The sequence below is a fragment of the Corylus avellana genome, chromosome ca6 (assembly GCF_901000735.1).
Source record: "Corylus avellana chromosome ca6, CavTom2PMs-1.0".
Lineage (NCBI taxonomy): Eukaryota > Viridiplantae > Streptophyta > Magnoliopsida > Fagales > Betulaceae > Corylus > Corylus avellana.
In genome coordinates, this window is record NC_081546.1 from 22,772,578 (window position 1) to 22,791,340 (window position 18,763).

Consider the following 18,763-nt stretch of genomic DNA (forward strand, 5'->3'; position numbering starts at 1 on the left):
ATGTAGTACTGAAAGATTTTCGCTGATATTGTAGCATCAACACAAAAGTTGGGATGAGAAAATAGAAACGGTTGTGTATTTAGAATGAATCGAATTATGATGTCACTTCTGAGGTATATTCATGTAATGATGTTTTTGGAAAATATAAACTGTAGAATGTTGGTGCTATTTACTTTTACAGGTTTATGATGGTGAGAAGTTAATAATTATTAGAGCATCATATTAAAATTTCGTATGCATGATTTGGAATACTGAGATACTAAAGAGAATATAGGCGGGGATGATTTTTACACCTTTTTGATAAGATTGATTAAATTAGATCGAGAGAATTATTGCAGGCTTGAAATGAGGACTATGATGATTGGAGGTATGAACTATTGATCACATGATTTATTAATTTGATGTTTAAACCTTGATTGTAGACTGTTGATGAATAACTCGATTGTTGTTATTGAGGTTGGAAAGAAACAATGGAAAAGATTTTGAGGTAAGATTTTAGTGTGAATTGATGAATGATTGCAGAAATTGAGACTTTAGACTGTGAATAAGATTTACTCATAGAAGAAGGAGATGGAATTTCAATATGATAAAAGAGAGTAAGCTTTGATGAAGGATTGAAAGGAATATTATCTGAATCCCTCAACTTGAAGATTGGACGATAATATTATAGGTTTTAATTTCGAGGACGAAATTCTAATAAGGAGGGAAGATTGTAGTGTCCCAGAATTTTCAAAGCTATTTAAATAGATTATTTTGATAATGATGTTATTTTAATATCCATTGTAGCTAAGGATTTTAATTCTTGGGAAATTTATGAGAGTGGTAATTAGAGAATGGTAATTGGTGAAATAGTATAGGGTTGGTGAAATAGTAAAATGAGGGTATAATTGTAAATTGAAGATAGAATGAGGGTATAATTGTAAATTGAAGGTAGAATAGTATAGGGTTGGTGAAATAGTATAGGGTTGGTGAAATAGTATAGGGTTGGTGAAATAGTAGGGTATAATTGTAAATTGAAGATAGAATGAGGGTATAATTGTAAATTGAAGGTAGAATAGTATAGGGTTGGTGAAATAGTATAGGGTTGGTGAAATAGTAAAATGAGGGTATAATTGTAAATTGACGGTAGAATAGTGTTTGATTTTCTCCTATAAATAGAGCTCTTCTCCTTCACAATTTTCACCACTCATCTCCTCTCCCATCTCTTGCATATATTCTTCCTTCTTCCGCTTTTTACTCGGTCTTTCTTCTTTCTAAGAGTGTTTACTCAGAACAGAGAGAGAAAGGGCGAGACCAAGCGCTACAAGAAAGAAAGAACACAAGAGATAGCGGACTTTAGAAATTAGTTTCAAAAGATATACTAGTGGTGTTAGTCATATTGGAGCAACTAGATTCCTTCATACCACTTTTAGCTTCAGTCTAGAGGTAAGTAAATTCACTACCCCTTCTAAAATTACTTCATGTCATGCTATTTATATATTCTTGTATCAAACTGTAAATGATTATTTTATTTACCTGTCATGGAGATATGTTGCATGCATGAAGGATTTCTAAAAGAATTATTTAGAAAGTTTATATTTCTTTAAATGCTTTTTAAGCACAACAAGTTTATATTTGGAAAAGTTTCCATTTTAAGAAAAGAAAGTTGAGAAATGATGATGATTATAAGAAAGAAAAAAGATGATAAACCCTCCTACATGTTGCCCTAAGATGCATCAAAAGAAGTACAAAGAAAAGTACAAGAGATGAGATAAATGTTTATGAAATGAGGGCACATGTATGGAGGAGAGTATTTTTGGCCCCAAGATAAGATAAGATGAGAGTTCGGTACCGATACTCGGATGGAGGCGAAACCACTGAAGGAGGCTATGCCAGAAGGTGGTATTCCATCAACTAGACCGTTGAGTGCACCAAGAAAGAGTTAATTGACGGTCGGGCATGGCTGTGGCCACAGTTCAGTGCCATGGTCACAAGGACCCGCAACCCTCGTGCACAGGGGTAATAGTGTACATGGGCCTTATTATGAGAAAATGATACTATATTTTCAACGATGATATGCTATGATGATTTACAGAGATTATTTATAATGATGCATTATGATGATGATTTATAAAGATGATTTACAACGATGATCTATTACTAGATGTAATAGTATGTATATGTTACGGGAGATGCAACCGTACATACAGATATTATTATGGCTAGAATTATATTTATTTGCGAAAATGATTTTCAAAACTGAGAACAAGGAGTAAAACTATTTATGGTTGTGGATTTTACTTGCTGGGCCCCCTTTGGGCTCATTCAGTTTTATTTCTTGTTTTCAGGTAGAAAGGATGCTGGAATAGGAGGCCGGAATGGGGTGGGAATAATTATTAATTTTCAAAGTCTTTTCATATAAGTTATTGTAATGATATGATATTCCGCAACTAAAGTTTAATGTTTTCTAATTTCGCTTGTAATAAAATCTCTTGAATAATGTTTTATACATTTTTCGTATCCTTTAAAATCAAGTACTCTGATAGACCTTATAGATCTTTGCAAGAACTTTTGTTGTAAAAGAAGAAAAGTGGCAAACTCAGCCTTAACGGGCTGGGGATGTTACAAACATAGGACACTAAAAATAATTTATAGTTCAACCAAATTAATTAATAAGTTAACGAGCTAACATAAAAAATTGAACATATACATATACAATATTCTATAAACCCATACATTACAATAATCAATTTTATATACATATACAAAATTTGAACATATAATTACAATATTACTGTAGAGAACAACAAAAACTGTCAATATATATGTATATATATATACCAGCTGATCGTTTGGCGAAAAATACGTGAGACATTAGTTGGCGGCCGGAGATGACTTCGCCGGTGGAGAGAGAAGACACGCGCAGTACTGGGGTGAGGTGGCGGCCTGCTACGAAATCTGTCTCTGAAGGTGGAAAGTTGGAGAAAATATTGAAGAGATGCTAGCTGGAAAATGTGAGGAGAAGAGAAATTTTTTTGATAAATATGGGGGAGGAAGAGCGCGTGCTGCACTTCGGAGAAGAGAGAAATGGAGGAGAAAAAAGAGAAATTTCGGAGAAGAAGAAGGACCATGCGCTTCTGAGGAAGCGCATGGTCCCGAGGCACTTTAGTAACGTGCCACGTTAGGCACGTTACTATATATATATAAAGCTTTATATTAATATATACTTGCAAATGATTAAGCTTAATATAAGTACTTAATTGATATATTATAGAGCATATAATTAATACTTCCAATTAATAAGCTTTATATTAAGCTTATTAATTGATAATTAATTAATTAAATATGCGTAATATTACACATGTGGCATACATGCGTATATATTTCCACCATGCATGTTCAAGGCTTGCATCGACCAGTTCCCTTAATTTGGTTAATTAGTTGATAGGATTAATCTTAATACTTAATGTATATCCTGACTATGAAATAAAGCATGGTGTTAATGTTATAGAGCTTATAGCGTTTAGCATATATATGCTTCACACATAAGAAGTAGTGATGCCTTTAGTGTTATAAAACACAAGCACTAATGCATGTTCTTTTCTAAAGGTAATCTAGATCATGATCATGTTCTTTTCTAAAGGCACTAAGCCCCAATATTATTTTTCTTGAAGTTATTAATAATAAAATGAATTAATGTCAACAAAATAATTTTGTTGACATTAATTAGAATGAACTAATTAATGCCCCAATATTAATTAATGTCAACAAAATTATTTTTATACAAGAGTACACTTGTATAAAAAATACACTTATCATCTAGCAAATAATACAAAGAGTGCCTGAAAATTTTTTACAAATTTTAAGCAATTGGCAACGTGTTAGCATGCCACGTTACCAAAAATAATGGTAACGTGTCTTGGCTTAACATGTTATAATTTTGTGATGTGGCAATAAACTAATGAACAGTTGCCACGTTACAAAACTCATTATTTTTTGTAGTGAAAGGGTGGTTCCCCTACAACAGACCTAAAAACGAAAGATAACGGTGCAAGGAAACGAACCAAAGTAAGAAATGGGCCAAATAAATAGCTCGGTCCTCTCAAAGGGATCGCCCAAAGCGGTTTTAAAGACAAAATGAACACAAAAAGAATCACAAACCTCAAGAGGTTCATAAACCCTAATTACAAAGAACCTCAAAAGGTCAAAACCCATCTATACCCCAACAAAGAACACTATCAACCACCCAAACAAAGTCGATTCAAGAATAACACTGGTAAGATCCAAATCTAGAACCAAAGAAAATTGAGTGCTGTCTCCGGAAGCACTAGTCTCCACTGCAAATATCAGCCCTAAGTACAAAGGGGGACTAAAACCCACAAAACCAAGCAAAACAACAGAAAATTCAAGGAAACAAATTATGGGAAAAATGAAAAACTAAAACCAAGCGGAAATATAACAAAAAACCCAACAAACAACAAAGATGGCAGTGATGAAGGCAAAGGAGCGGCCGGATGAGACTATTGACCGGGTGTGGGGATCACGCACTGGCGCATGAGATCGTCTTTGCAATTGTGTTTGAAAAATAAAATTCTTATGTAAAAAATTGTATTTTGACAAAATTTTTATTTTTAGGCTTTGTCAAAAATATATTTTAACTGCTTTAAATACTAAAAATATTTTTTAGGCTCTTTAAGGTAATTTCTTACCTGCTCTGAGAAAAATTTGAAAGACAATTTGAGCAGCCATACCTTTCAATAGTTTTCTGTCTAACGTCAAGTCTCAATATTTTGTAATAATTCATTGAAATGAATAAATGTAAAGTTTGAACTCATGGCATTACTGATTTTTCTTAAGGGTGAAGTAAAATCGCATGCCGGCGTGCAAAATTATTATTATTATTTTTTTTTTGCATTAAAATATTCAAAAACCTTCCTGAAACCTCCATGCATTGGGAGTGATTAAGACAATGACTAGTCACCTGTGACAATGACTAGCCACCCAGCAGGATATATAGTCAAAATACAGACACATATGCGTGGAAAGAAAAAGAAACTACGTACTGTGATGGACAAAAGAAAAAAACAAAACATGTAGAAGGAGACTTGGGCAATCCAATGTAGTGCGACTTAAATGACCATTAAAACAATGTTGTGAACAAGTCTCCGATTGGAGAGGACGACGTCGAGTTGGACTTGGTCTTTGTTCTGCTGATTGAATGCCACGTTGTTGTTTGAGACAATAAACAGTAGGCTGGTGTCGACCAAACAACTTATGTCCACAATAAAATCTTATTTAAGCAGATAAATGCAAACCGGCATCGATGTTTTCTGGTATATTTAATAGTCTTCTGTTACGTTGTCTATTCACAATTCAAAGCAGATAAATGCAAACCGGCATCGATATTTTCTGGTATATTTAATAGTCTTCTGTTACGTTGTCTATTCACAATTCAAAGTCTTTTTATCTAGTTGTGTACGCTTGTAAGTATTGTGCTTGATATTAAAAAAATATAAAAGAAAAAATATTTAATATACCTAAATAAATTTTAGTCTATTAACTTAAATTTTTGAGCTAAAATTATGCTTAATTATGTATATTAATATACTCTTAATAAAAATTTAATAAGCGCTTTATCTCCCAACATCTAGTCTTTTTAAAATTCTTCTAAATCTTTTTGTATCTTTATATCAACCTCCAAATGCAACTTAATGAAGTGGAATAAGATACTTTCCGTTTCATTAAAAATGAAGAATATCCATCCTCTAAAATATATTAATAGAGTATTCTCCATTTTATTTGAAATAGTAATAATGCTTTTCAACTTAAGCAAGCATCCCTTTCATTACGCGATAGAAGCATTCAAGGCTCAATACTTTATATTGTTGATGTTTGACAAGAAAAATTTTAAAACCAACTCCCCCTGATATCCTCATGATTAGGACATGTCATGTGTGCTAACAGTATTCCATGACATTTTATTAAGTGACTCTGATTAGAGGCGAAGAGCGGGAGTCGAGGGGAGTGATCAATTCTGGATCGGAATCCCCGGCAATGCTAAAACAATTGCCCATCAGCAATGTTAAAAATATGGATCGTTGGATATATCCTATGACTATCAACACGCCACGTCAACGTTTACTTTCAAATTTTAAACCAAAATTTAGAGAAACTACAAAAAAATACCGCTTCTTTTCTTTCTATTCCCTCCGTCGTTTTCCCCGCTATTTCTAATCTTCTTCTTTCTTTCTTTTCCCATTTTCTTGCACAGTTGCACTTGTTTGCCGGACCTGATAACCATTTGAACTTAATGTTAAGCTTTAGACTACTCCTCTAAATAATCCGATCCTCTGCAGAATCAAATTAAAGGGCGTATTCTTCTTATTTAAACTTCAGGGAATCTAATAGGTCATGATGTACACGAAGACTCAGTCCCAAATATGTGGCATTATAGGCGTGGGAGTGGAGAGGAGTTGTCCAATGAGCAAGGAGGACTGGAGCACATATAAAAACCATTTAGTCCTTTCCTCTGTTTTAGCTTTATAAAAACAGAGTGTAACAGAGTGGGTTGCCCACGTTGTGGCTGTAGTGTGTGTGGATTGTGTATAATGTAGTTCAGTATATAATGGGTAGTAGAATCTGAGCTGTGGTTTAACACCCACCCACCTACATTGAACTTCTTTTTAAGTTAATGAAAGCCCAATCAGATGGGTAACTGAGGAAACAATTTTCAAACATTGATTTATGATTTTAGAAATTGAGAAAAACTGATGTTGGGCACTACTTGTTCTTTCGGGTTCAATAAAGACGAGCTGTTGAATCTCTTGCCATCCATCTGGATGTGTTGAAAGAAGTATGAAGATGAAAAATGCCTCATCAACTATGCCCAAGTTTCTGTCGCAGACTAACTGGCGCAAAAGGTCTGTCTCACAATGCCTACACTAATAGCATTTCTCACCAGACCAGTTGCAGAAAGTGCAAGAAAATGGAAAAAGAGAGAAAGAAGAAGATTAGAAATAGTGGGGAAAACGACGGAGGGAATAGAAAGAAAAGAAGCGGTGTTTTTTTTTTGTAGTTTCTCTAAATTTTGGTTTGAAATTTGAAAGTAAATGTTGACGTGGCGTGCTGACTGTCATAGGATATATCCAACTATCCAGATTTTTAACATTGCTGATGGGCAATTTTTTTAACATTGCCGGGGATCCCGATTCATCAATACCCCCTCACCTCTCAAAGATTACACATACTTCTCGTAGGATTCCTTCACATATTCTTGTTGCCTATCCTTAACAAGGAACAACTCATTAGGGGGCAAATTTTTTCAACAGTAACTTGAGTTAACCATATAAATATAATTTCAATATTCATAATTTTTAAAACAGAAAATAAAAATAAAAAAGAACATAAAAAATCGCACACCTAATCAAAATGTCAAATTGATAAAAATTTCGTCAGAATTCCTTCAAGCTTCGAGTTAATGTACACCAAGTACTATTTGGTTTTTTTCTTTTTTCTTTTTTTTTTCTTATTATTCTTTCGAGTGCTAGCTTCGAGTTAACATGGAGTGCTTAGTTATATTTTTTAATTAATTTTAATTCAATTTTTTTTTTTTTTTCATTCAATAAAAAAAATCTTGACCCCATAAACATAAATCCTGCATATACCATTTATAATGATTCAAAAAAAACAAAAAAACGCAACTTACATCTTTACTATCATTCTAAAATGATTAATCAATTTAAAATTTTCTTAAATAAAACGCAGTTTTACCTAGTAAGTAAGCAATATGAGACATATATTGATATATGATACCCATGAGCATTTCTTATAAACATACCATTAACTCTCTATGTGGGCTATATATATTCATATTCCTTTCATCTTATAATTAACTATGGAAATCATCACTTGGCAATCTTTTCCTACTAAACCAGAAAGGTTAGAAAAATCTGTTTTCACTTTTTCGTAAACACCTTTCTGATCTTTCTAGTTATAAGCAAAACATGGGATTTCCATTTGGTCATGGCTAATAGTACAAAAATAATATCTCTTATAAGTCGCCTGACCGCTCCTATAAAATCATATCTTCCCACTCAAGGCTTTTGATATATAAGGAGTGCAACTTTTTTATCTACTTGCACGAAAAGAAAAGATGTAGGCATAAACTATTAGCACAGAAAAAAAAAAAACAAAAAAATGCTTTTAAAGTCTTTTTTTTTTCAAGAAGTTATTTGTTTCCACCAATTCTAATCAATTGGCGCACATTGAGTTATAAGCTTATAGCAAACATTTCTCAAAAATACAATGTAACCAAGAAAACCTCGAGTTTAATTGCATTTTACACAAAAAAAAAAAAAAAAAAAAAACTAGAATACCCTCAGAGCTTTTATTATAGCAAGGATAAAACACGAATTTTAAAATTGCAAAAGGATTATGAGAGAGATAGAAGAAGATAAATTAAAGTGTATAAAACTGGTATGAAGTATATTGTGTTAATTTAGCAATTTTAATGTATGTTCATTAACAGGCTCTGTTAATGTATTTTCGAAATTAACAAAAAACATAACTGTTAATTCAACTGTCATTAAAATCTAACCATTCGACAATGGTATACCTAACTGTCAGAAAATAACTGTTAATTCAATTGTTATGGCCTAATCAATAACACAAAGTTTCTAAATTAGCTAGTCAAATTCCTCTATAGTCCTAAATATGCTCCTAAATAATGGCATAAAAAGTTTAATAAATAAAGCTATGATTGCAAATGATTTTAAAATATATGAATCTGATAAGTGTTTTTAGAATAAGTCTTATAAAAATTAAGAAGTCATTATATGTTTATCTATTGATTTTTTGGTACTGATAGTGATAGTATTAAAAATACAAAGAAGTTTTTGTCTCTCTCTCTCTCTTTCTATATATATATATATATTAAAAATACAAAGAAGTTTTTGTCTTCTATATATATATATATATATATATATGAAAGACTTGGAGAATTGCTTACGTGATCCTTGGTCAATTATTTTTTCTTGAATAGTTTGGCATTTATTTTATTTTATTTTTTATAATGCTGCCGGCTTGATATTTTTTGGAAAAATTATACTTTACCGCTCTAAAGTTTGGGGCGATTTTCAATTCGATCTCCAATGTTTCAATTTTTGCAATGCACCCCTTAAATTTTCAATTTTTTGCAATTCACCCAATTTTATCCCAAAATGTTCATATTGTCCCTAATTTTTCATTTATTTATTTTTTTAATTTTTTATTAAAAAAAAAAATGAGGGTGCAAAAATGGCCAAATGGCCGGCCACCCCAAATTTTTTTAAAATTTTTTTATAAAAAATAAAAAATAAAATAAAAAACTAGGGACAATATGTGAAGTTTGCGATAAAATTGGTCAAATTGCAAAAATTTGAAAGTTTGGGGGCTGCATTGTAAAAATTGACACATTGAAGGTCGAATTGAAAATCCCCTCAAACTTTGAAGAGGTAAAGTGTATTTTTCCCATTTTTTTATATAATCTTGTAATGGTGGGAAAGGAATTTGTGTTGGTGAGAGAGGAATTTTTGTATTGCGAACAATTTGACATTTTTTGTTGATGCAGATAGCTTGATATTTGTTATAGGAGTAATTGTAGTGCCCCAAGTAATTACTATGCTATGACTAGCATAGTTTTTTTTGAAAAATATGGAACTTCCATTGATGAAATTTCAAGAGCATACAGTTCTGAAAAATCATACCCAACTATGAAGGTTACAAAGTCATAAAAATGACTTCAAGCTTCCGCTAACCTATGTACAATTACATTTAAGAAACAAATCTGCTTCGTGCATACTAGATCTAGGACACGGATAGCCCAAATACAGAAACAAAAATAAAAAACAATAGAAACTAAAAATCCGGCCGAAAGAGTTAAGCCTTCATACCGATCTACTTCATCTTCAACCCGAAGGCCATGACAACAAATTCATCCTCAACCCTAAGGACAAGACAAATAAAATAAAAAACAAAAAACAAAACACCCCACAAGTAGTAGCGGAGGAGCACGACATCATAGACATCCCTTTGGAAAACAAACCTTGGCCGAAGAAAACGATCAGATCTAAGGTTGAAGAGACTAGATTTGGATCTAGATCCAGATCTACAAACTAGATCTAAAACAACCCCCCAGAAATGAAGACCGAATGAGACTACAGAGAAGACACCGAGCACTGCTACCGTGAAAGGGAAGGAGGAAAGATCTAGTATAGATATTCCCTCCTCTTGAAGTTATTCTTGGTGTTGTCTAGAAGAAAAGAGTATGATTTGTTTAGTTGAGGGGTTAGCAAGATTTCATGATTCATTAGGGTTCGTTGGCAAGAAGATTTTGGTATTTTGGGTATTCTCTGAACGTTCGCAGGGGGACCATCGAACGTTCGCTCTGCCACCCTAGACCCATCGAGTAATAGTACATCGAACTTTCACGGGGAGGACCACTGAACGTTCGTTGACTAAAATTTGACCCACTAGGTAGTGATAGAACGTACGCCGGGCAACCCCTGAATTATTGTGCAACCACCGAACGTTTGATGACCTGTAGGTTGTAAGAGCAGCGCCCTTAACTTTTCCCAACCCTATAAATACCCCTTCTCACGCCCTTTCTAAGACTCATTCCACCCTTTGAGCCCTATAAAAACTCTACTTAAGTATTTTGTGAGTTTTGAGAGGAAGAATGAAGGTTTCTTGAAGATCATTGTTCTAGAGAAGTAACCTTCTTGACTTAGTTTGTTATTTATCTAGTTTTTATTCTGGATAAGTGTTTTCCATAGCTTGGTTGTTCATTTTGGGCTTATGTTTTTGTTCTAGATTTTAATCTTAGTTTAAACATGGGTTAGAATTTCATTCTTGTTGGACATATTTTGTTCAGCATAGAGATATTATTTTGGTATAAGAATATGTTAAGAATCTTGTTATGACCTCAAGACTTGCTTAGAAGTTGTTAGAAGGTTGTTTAGTTCGAAATGAGTTTTCTGTGCAGAAGCGAACGTTCGCACCTCTCTAGCCAAACGTTTGACTTAACTTGTCCGAACGTTCGAAGGGTAGGAAGGAACTCTAGTTGAACATTTTTAGGTCTAGGACCCGTTTTAGCTCAAATTTAGTATTGATGATAGGTCTTTTCTTAGATTTGGAGAGTGTAGAACACCTAGATGAATATTTGGAGAGCCTTACAACACCAGTGAGTACAAACTCATATAAATATTTGTTGTTATATTTCTCGCATTGCACAATTATTTTATATGTATCAAATATGTATCTTTATAATTCTCATGAAATACATTTTAATCCACTATGAACTCAATTTTGTGAAAACGTGTGTTGCTTAAGCAAGATAATGAACACAATGAGATTTGTAAGAGCATATTCGTAGTCAATTTTATTTTTCATAAGGGGGAGGCCTTGCTCATTATATATATGCCTCGAAGAGGAGAAAACAAAAAAAGGAGTACAAAAAAGCTCCCAAAAAAATTTAGCAAATTCCAACAAGCTAGTCCCTCCTAATTTCAAGTTAATTACAGAATCTCTGTAATCCAATTCCTAGTTTCTTGAGAATTGTTAGTGAGGCCTTGGGATGCATTTATATGAGATTATCGTGAAGTTTAGAGGGGCTTTGAGATGTGGCCTTGGCTAGTTGGTTAGGGTTGGAGAGAGCGTATGATTTTTTTTGTTTTTTTTTTTTGGAGATTTGATCTAATGACCTTTATTTTATAAGACGTAAATTTCAATCGATTGAACCACCCCTTGAAGATGAGGATATAATTATTTAGTTGGCTATGAATTGAGTGAAGGTAACAATATATTGGGTGCCATGTGAAGGCCGAGAGATACAGAGGATGGGTCTTTGGCTCCAAACCATTTCTTTCTTCTTCTTGGCTATTGTGAAAAAAGTGTTAATGGTTCTAAATTTAGTGGTTGTCAATAAGATTAATGATTTTTGACATAACGTGCAAATTCGATACAAACTCAATACAAAATGATTGATTTCTATTGATTCAGACCTCGAAAATGAGGTTAAATTATTGGTTCCTAGCTGAAAACTTGACTTAAAGTTATTGCATCCTATTGTCAACACCATCACCCGGGTTGGGAGGGGGCAAATGCCTCTAGTGGCTCATCTAAATTTTATTTACCCAATGTATTCTTTCCTCTCTTGCCCACCTTTGAAAAATAAAAATTTCTTATTTTTAGCTAAATGATTTTTACCAACTGTGGTCACGACAAAAAGCTCAAAGCATGAGAAATTCACATCATTATCGTATATAGCTTTATTATACTATAGCCATGCAACTCAAAAAACTTATAGTCCATTTGTTTAGGAAAATTCTGAATTAATACTTTGAATTATGTGCTTGAATGCAGATAACTCATTTGCTTCTTTTAATAAGGAAATATTAATTCTGCTAGCTTGGTTGTATCTAAATAGTTTTTTCAGTAGTTCAACTTATTACCTTTGATAACCAGCTTGAAACATAAATCCTTGACACGTGTTTTAGTGACAAATACGCAATACTCAAACAAATTGGATAGTTCACTGAAAAAGATGGTAGAGATGAAAAAAGATTGTTTTAATCTTACTCTCTGTTAATTAAAATCTTGGCACCACTGCTACCGCACACCACCCAAACCAAAAATTATAAGCTACATCGAAACATGAAAAAGAAAAACTCATAGGCTTCATTTGTTTCGGCATAAAATGATTTCTTGAAAATATTTTCCGTATTTTCGAGTGTTTGGTACAACGTAAAATAATAGTCCTTTTTTGGAAACCATCAACCATTTTTTGAATTTAAACATCTAATTTTTAAATCGACAAACCCAGTTAGAACCCAACTAGGACCCACCCTGGACCTCGACAACACCCACTTAAGACCTTGCCGGGACCCGACAAGGACCGCGTTGGGACCTGCCCTTGACCCCCCCAAGACCCCGCTGAAGACTTGATTGGGACCCGCCCTGAACTTCGCCAAGACCAGACATCAAAAAATGATTTTCAGTATTTGACTTGTACGAAATGTCACAAATTATATATATTTTTCGTACAGAAGTTTTAGGGGTAGCCACGGAATAAGCATTGGAAGTACAGTGGCTCAAACCCAAAAGTTATGGAGGAGTTTCCAGGCTCTAGGTGACATAGCCTTTGCCTACTCATTTTCTGTCATCCTTAATGAGATTCAGGTATTTTTTTAATTTTTTTTTCACTTAAATACATAGTTATATTAAGAAAAAATAAAATCTAAAAAATTTAGGAAAAACTTCACTTACCCTTTAATGGTTAAGCACTTTGCAATCTTACCCTCAATATTTAAAAAAATTGTGATTTACCGTACGCACCAAACACTGTAAAATGTTTCTAAGAAATTATTTTTTGCTGAAAACATTTTTCGATGAAAAACATTTTACGGAGCCTAATAGTAGAAATCAAATCTGTCACCATCCCACGAAATCCTCTACCGTTGATCTTGCTAAATCAAAATGCCCAATCTTGGCCTTGGAATCAACATTCAAGAGAATAAACTCAATATTTGGGAGGAGGGGGTTGCGTTGGTGAGCTTGATTTTGTGGGAGTTGTGGATGGGTGGGAAGAGCTTCATAAAATAAGTAGACATTCTGTAAATTTTGGTGGGGGCACACAATAGGATAACCTCAAAAGGTCTAAAATGAGTAACGCTCCTTCAAGACGGGTAGAACCACAACTTAACTTTTAGCTCCATCAAGAATATAGTCTCAAGACAAGTTGAGTGGGCACGTGATAAGAGGACCCTAGAAATGGCTACAATGTGTATCGATCCCTTAAGACGATTGAACTATAACCTAATTTTATTGTCTATGAGGACATAGTCTCAAGACGGGTAAAGCTACAACCTAATAGTAAGAAGCCGGTGAATAAGGACTAATGGGCATTAGTGTCGTCCGCTTAACATCGCATTTGTAGAGATTCAAATCCCATACTCTTATTCTCTAATTGGTAATTTTGAAAACTACATCAAGAAGTTGGAATGTGAGAATCAAAGTAGAAGTGTGAGCGACATTAATCATCCTCCCCAGACCAAACCACATGGGAATATTTGGTGGCAAACCACTGTGAGGTTAAGCCACTTTACACTTTATTTAAGTCAGTCCTTCGTAAATTTGTTTTCTCCGACTTAAAGCTTGACACTTAATATATATTCTTAATTTTTGTAAGTACAATTATTATATATTCTGATGAAACAAATATATTGTTTAAAATATTTTTATAGATATCGAATCAAAATTTAAAAACTGACTTCAAATTTAAAGGGAGAAAAAAAAAAAATTGAATTCCATCTACATGGAAAAAGCAGAAAAAGTTGGTCATTCATCATATATTGAGATGACATGTAATTCTTAGAAATTGCAAGCGTCTACAATTATCTAAATCCAAATCCAAGTCCATTTCTTTTTGTTGGAACCAGTGGCTTATATTCTACTACTGTCCATTGGGTGTAATTAGCTTATGTGGGCTTGATGACAAATAAGTTGTAGGGGGTATTCTAGGATTTCCCAAAATATTTATAATTAAGAATTTTCTATAAATATGTTATGTTGTAACGATAAATCATTAAATGGTAAAATATAGCCGCACTCTCTCCTGTGGATATAAGCACATTGCCGAACCATATAAATCTGTGTCTTGACTCTCTTTTTGAATTCTATATCATTCATTATTGTTGTGCACGGTAACAGCACTTCTAAATAAAAAATCAAGGTTATGACACATCATTAATCCTAGCATAAAAATAAAGATGTAACCCCCTTCACCTTTTCAATTATTCTGCCATTGAGTGATTTGACTATTCAATTAGTTGTTTTAGGAGTAATCAAACCACCCTAAACTATTTTTAGATGATTAGAACAACTCGATTAGCTATTTTAGAATTGATCAGCTAACCTTAAAACACGGGGAATGACCTAGTCATCTCATGAGATGTTTGAAGGTGGTTTCAACACCCAAATAGACTTGGACTGATCCAATTGTCAATATTTCATGAGTTATTTTAGAGTAATTAGCCACCCCTACAACTCGTTTGGGGTTGATCCAATTGTATGGGAGTGGTCACCAACCTCTAAAGAGCATCTGCAGGTTGGCAAAAGGTTCAATATTAACTATATTTAGCTAATTTGAATCATTTTTCACGTCGAACAGATTATGCTCTCATAATGCAAAATAGACTTTTAGCTACAGTAATTCGCAACATCTTAAGAATTACTGTAGTACAATATACGAATATTTTATTCCTTCTCACCTTTACATTTCCGTTGTATTGTCTACACTTCTATTGCTTCTTGCCCCATCTCCCATCCCTTTTTTTTCTCCTTCTGCATCCGCCATTAAAGGAGAGACCGAAAAGAGGGTGCGCACCGTAAAGGTGGAATAGGATTCTCTCCGGTTCATAATGGACGGGAGGGTATCCAGTTCATTGCTGAAATTTCTTTTTAGAAATCTAAAAGCCACAAATGGGACACATGTTCTACTAACAAAAAATAATAATAAGATATTATTTAAGATAAAAAAATAATAATAAATCAAATAATAAAAAAAATAAGGAGTGGCACCCATCTTGGCCATAGGGGGTGGCCGGACCACCCCCAACAGCCGAACAATTTTTTTTTTTTTTTTGTTTTCATTTATTTTACCCTGTAGATTAGTCTAGGGTGGCTTCATGGCCCAGCGGGGGTGGTCCAACCACCCCCAAGGGCCAAACGAAATTTTTTGTTTTTTAGTTTGGCCATTGGGGGTGGTCTGGGCCATGGGGTGGCCGAAGCCACCCCCAAGCCAACAGGGGTGGTTGGCCACTCCTTAGTTTTTTTAAACAAAAAAATTAATTTTTTAATTTTTAAAGTATAAATAATATTTTATAATTATTTATATTAATAGGATAGATATCCCATTTATGGCCCTAAGATCTCTCAAGAGAGATATTGGCCATTAACTAAATATTTTTCAGTCTAAAATAAATTGAAGATGATCCTATTCCAGCAAAGGCTGAGGTGGTAACAGCATCACATACACAATCATCGAGAAAAAACTATTATCCATTGCAACAAGACAAACCCTAAAGTGACCCAAATTGAAGAGGGACAAATGTAAGAATTTCCGTTCCGCACTGGAATGGATCTGTTCTCTACAGAATTTCCAGTTTGATAAAAGTGTTGGAAGTCCAGAGCAGGTCTGTGTTCTCCTCCACCCTGACCATGGTGTTTGATAATCTGGTTTTTGATAAAAGTCTAGGCAAAAATATAATTAAGAAAAAATAATAATATTTAAAAAAAAAAAAAAAAAAAAAAAAAAGTAGAGAAAGATAATAGATAATTTGTTGGAGTGGGTTTTACTCACTCTCACTTCCTCACATTCATTTCTCCACGCATAGGCACCATTGGATTAAAATCTAATAAAGGCTCATCACAAATTATTCATATAAAAAAAGTAATAATTAAAATGGGCAATTGCATTTTTTTTTTTTTTTAGGTATTTTACATTAATTCAATTATAGTTTTAAAAGCAATATATGAAGGTGAGGAAATGGCTGTGGAAGGTGAGAGTAGGGTGTATATGTGGGAAGATATTAACCGCCCATATCCACTATCTGTAACTAACTACGTGTATATTAGGCGTCTAAAAAAAAACTGAGAAACTGGAACCGAAACAAAGAAACCGGGGAACCGGTTTTGAAATCGGTTGGAAAACCAGGTAACCGAGTACCCAGGTTTCGATTCTAGTTTTTGGCACCCGGTTATAACCGGGTAACTGGGTGCATATATATATATTTGACTTTTGTTTTTGTTTTATATATATATATATATATATCAATAATCACGGCCAATCCCAATGATTTATACCCAAAAGAGAATCACAGAAATTATAACAACAATCTACTTCGTTTTCCAACACCCAAACAGAAACAGCAAGCCCTTTCAGCAATTAAACAACAGGAAAAGAAAGGGAAAATAGAAGTAAGATATCACCAAACTCACAAGTATCTACTAGCTATATTAATGGTATCAACTAACAGTATTAACAGAAAAAGGTCATTGTGCACTTAATAAAGTCATGCAGCTCCCAATGAACCTAAACTTAATCAAACATCCTGTCCCCTCAGCTTCTCCATCTTTCTTCTTCCTTCCCTTCGATTTTTCCACGTCCCAAGCCCCAACCTCAATAGCATCTGGACCTAATCCCATCTCGCAAATCCCTAAGCTAACTCCCATATCTCAGAAGCATCACATTCCACCAATCACTACCACTCAAAGCTGGTTTAGCCTATTCCTCCATACCCAAGAACATCAAAATGCACCAAATAACACTCACAATCAAAACCCACCCAAAACAAAAACCCCACACAGAAAGAAAAACCAATCGAACAATCAAAATTCAACAACACCCGTTAGAGCAGACCCAACCCTTAATTAGAAGAGCCCAAAATGACTCAAACCCAAATGAAACGAAAACAGATTTGGAATGCTAGAATGCCCCAAATGGGCGAGACCAAACTAATCGGCCAAACCACCTCAAAGAGAAACCCAACAAACAGAACACCCATAAAAATCAAACCAGAAAACCCATCCTCCGCCAATCAAAATCAAAACAATCAAAGTACCTAACCCAATCAGGTATTTATACAATTAAATCTACAAATCCATTGAAAAACCCAACCAAAATTCACATACCAAAATCTTAAGGAAATAGAATTTCACCTACAAGGATGGTTTCTGGGCTCAAAACGCCGGAGTTGGGTGCTGCCTCCATCTCTCTCTGTCACGATTACTCCATCTCACGCTCTCCGTCTCATTGCCTGTCCCTCCTTCATCTTCTTCCATTACTGCAATGCCCATTCCGAAAATCTCCCACAAAATGCCCAATAAAGATCACTACATATACACAAAGCTATCTATCACAATCAGTTATGGACAAGGACGTATGACATGGGGAAAAAAATGTAAAGCATAAAATGAAAAGGAAAAAACCAAAAATAAGACCTACCCACCAGAATAATCTCTACTCAGAGCCAAAATAAATCAGAGATAATTAAAAAATAAAAAAAAAAGAATAAAAAGAATAGAAAACAGATTAAGAATGTGAAAAACAAATCAAACCCAGAATCAAATAAGCAATTTCCAGATGAACATCCCAGAACAAAATGCAAAAACAATCTAAATAACCAAAAAAAAAGATGAATAGCGGAAGAAACAAAGAAAAAAAAAAGTGGAATCCACAAAGTGAAACAAAACGCCAAATCAAAGACAAGCCGAAACGTAAAATCCCAAAATAAAAAAGAGCAAGACAGAGAGAGAGTTACAGTGGGTCCGTGAACAAGGCTTCAAGCAATAAACTCTTCGACATCGGAAGCGGACCATGAGAGGAGGGGCTTCTCGATGAACCTGGTATCGAGTGAGAGGGGGTGTTTTTGAGGGAGAGAGATCGAGAGTGAGAGTGGTGAGGGAGGTGAGTGCGAGCGGGTCTTAGGGATTTTGGTATTTTGAGGGTTTGTGGAAAAATAAAACACGGTTTTTGAAATTTTTCGTCCGAAAATCTCAAAAACCGCACCACTTGATGACGCTTTATTTTTTGCACCCTAGAGTCATTGTTATTGACCCCTCATCACCGCCGACACTTAAGAGTCATTGCTATTTGTACAAAATAGGTCGCCACTAATGACTTTAATTTTTTCAAAATAATTTTAATTTGAAATGTAAAGTAAATTTGAAATTCTATAACATTAATAAG

General features: G+C 34.1%; 1 long non-coding RNA gene across 3 annotated transcripts; it reads right to left on the bottom strand.

Annotated features, from left to right (window-relative positions):
• Positions 1–15,988: 15,988 nt before the first annotated feature.
• Positions 15,989–18,611, bottom strand: LOC132183628 (uncharacterized). Of its 3 annotated transcripts, none has more exons than XR_009440496.1 (3): positions 18,336–18,611; positions 17,734–17,907; positions 15,989–16,227 (listed from the first exon to the last, which is right to left on the bottom strand). It is a non-coding gene; the product is annotated as an uncharacterized LOC132183628 (long non-coding RNA). The 3 variants fall into 3 exon arrangements; XR_009440495.1 differs by having other exon boundaries at positions 15,989–16,266; XR_009440494.1 differs by lacking the exon at positions 15,989–16,227 and having other exon boundaries at positions 17,581–17,907.
• Positions 18,612–18,763: the final 152 nt, after the last annotated feature.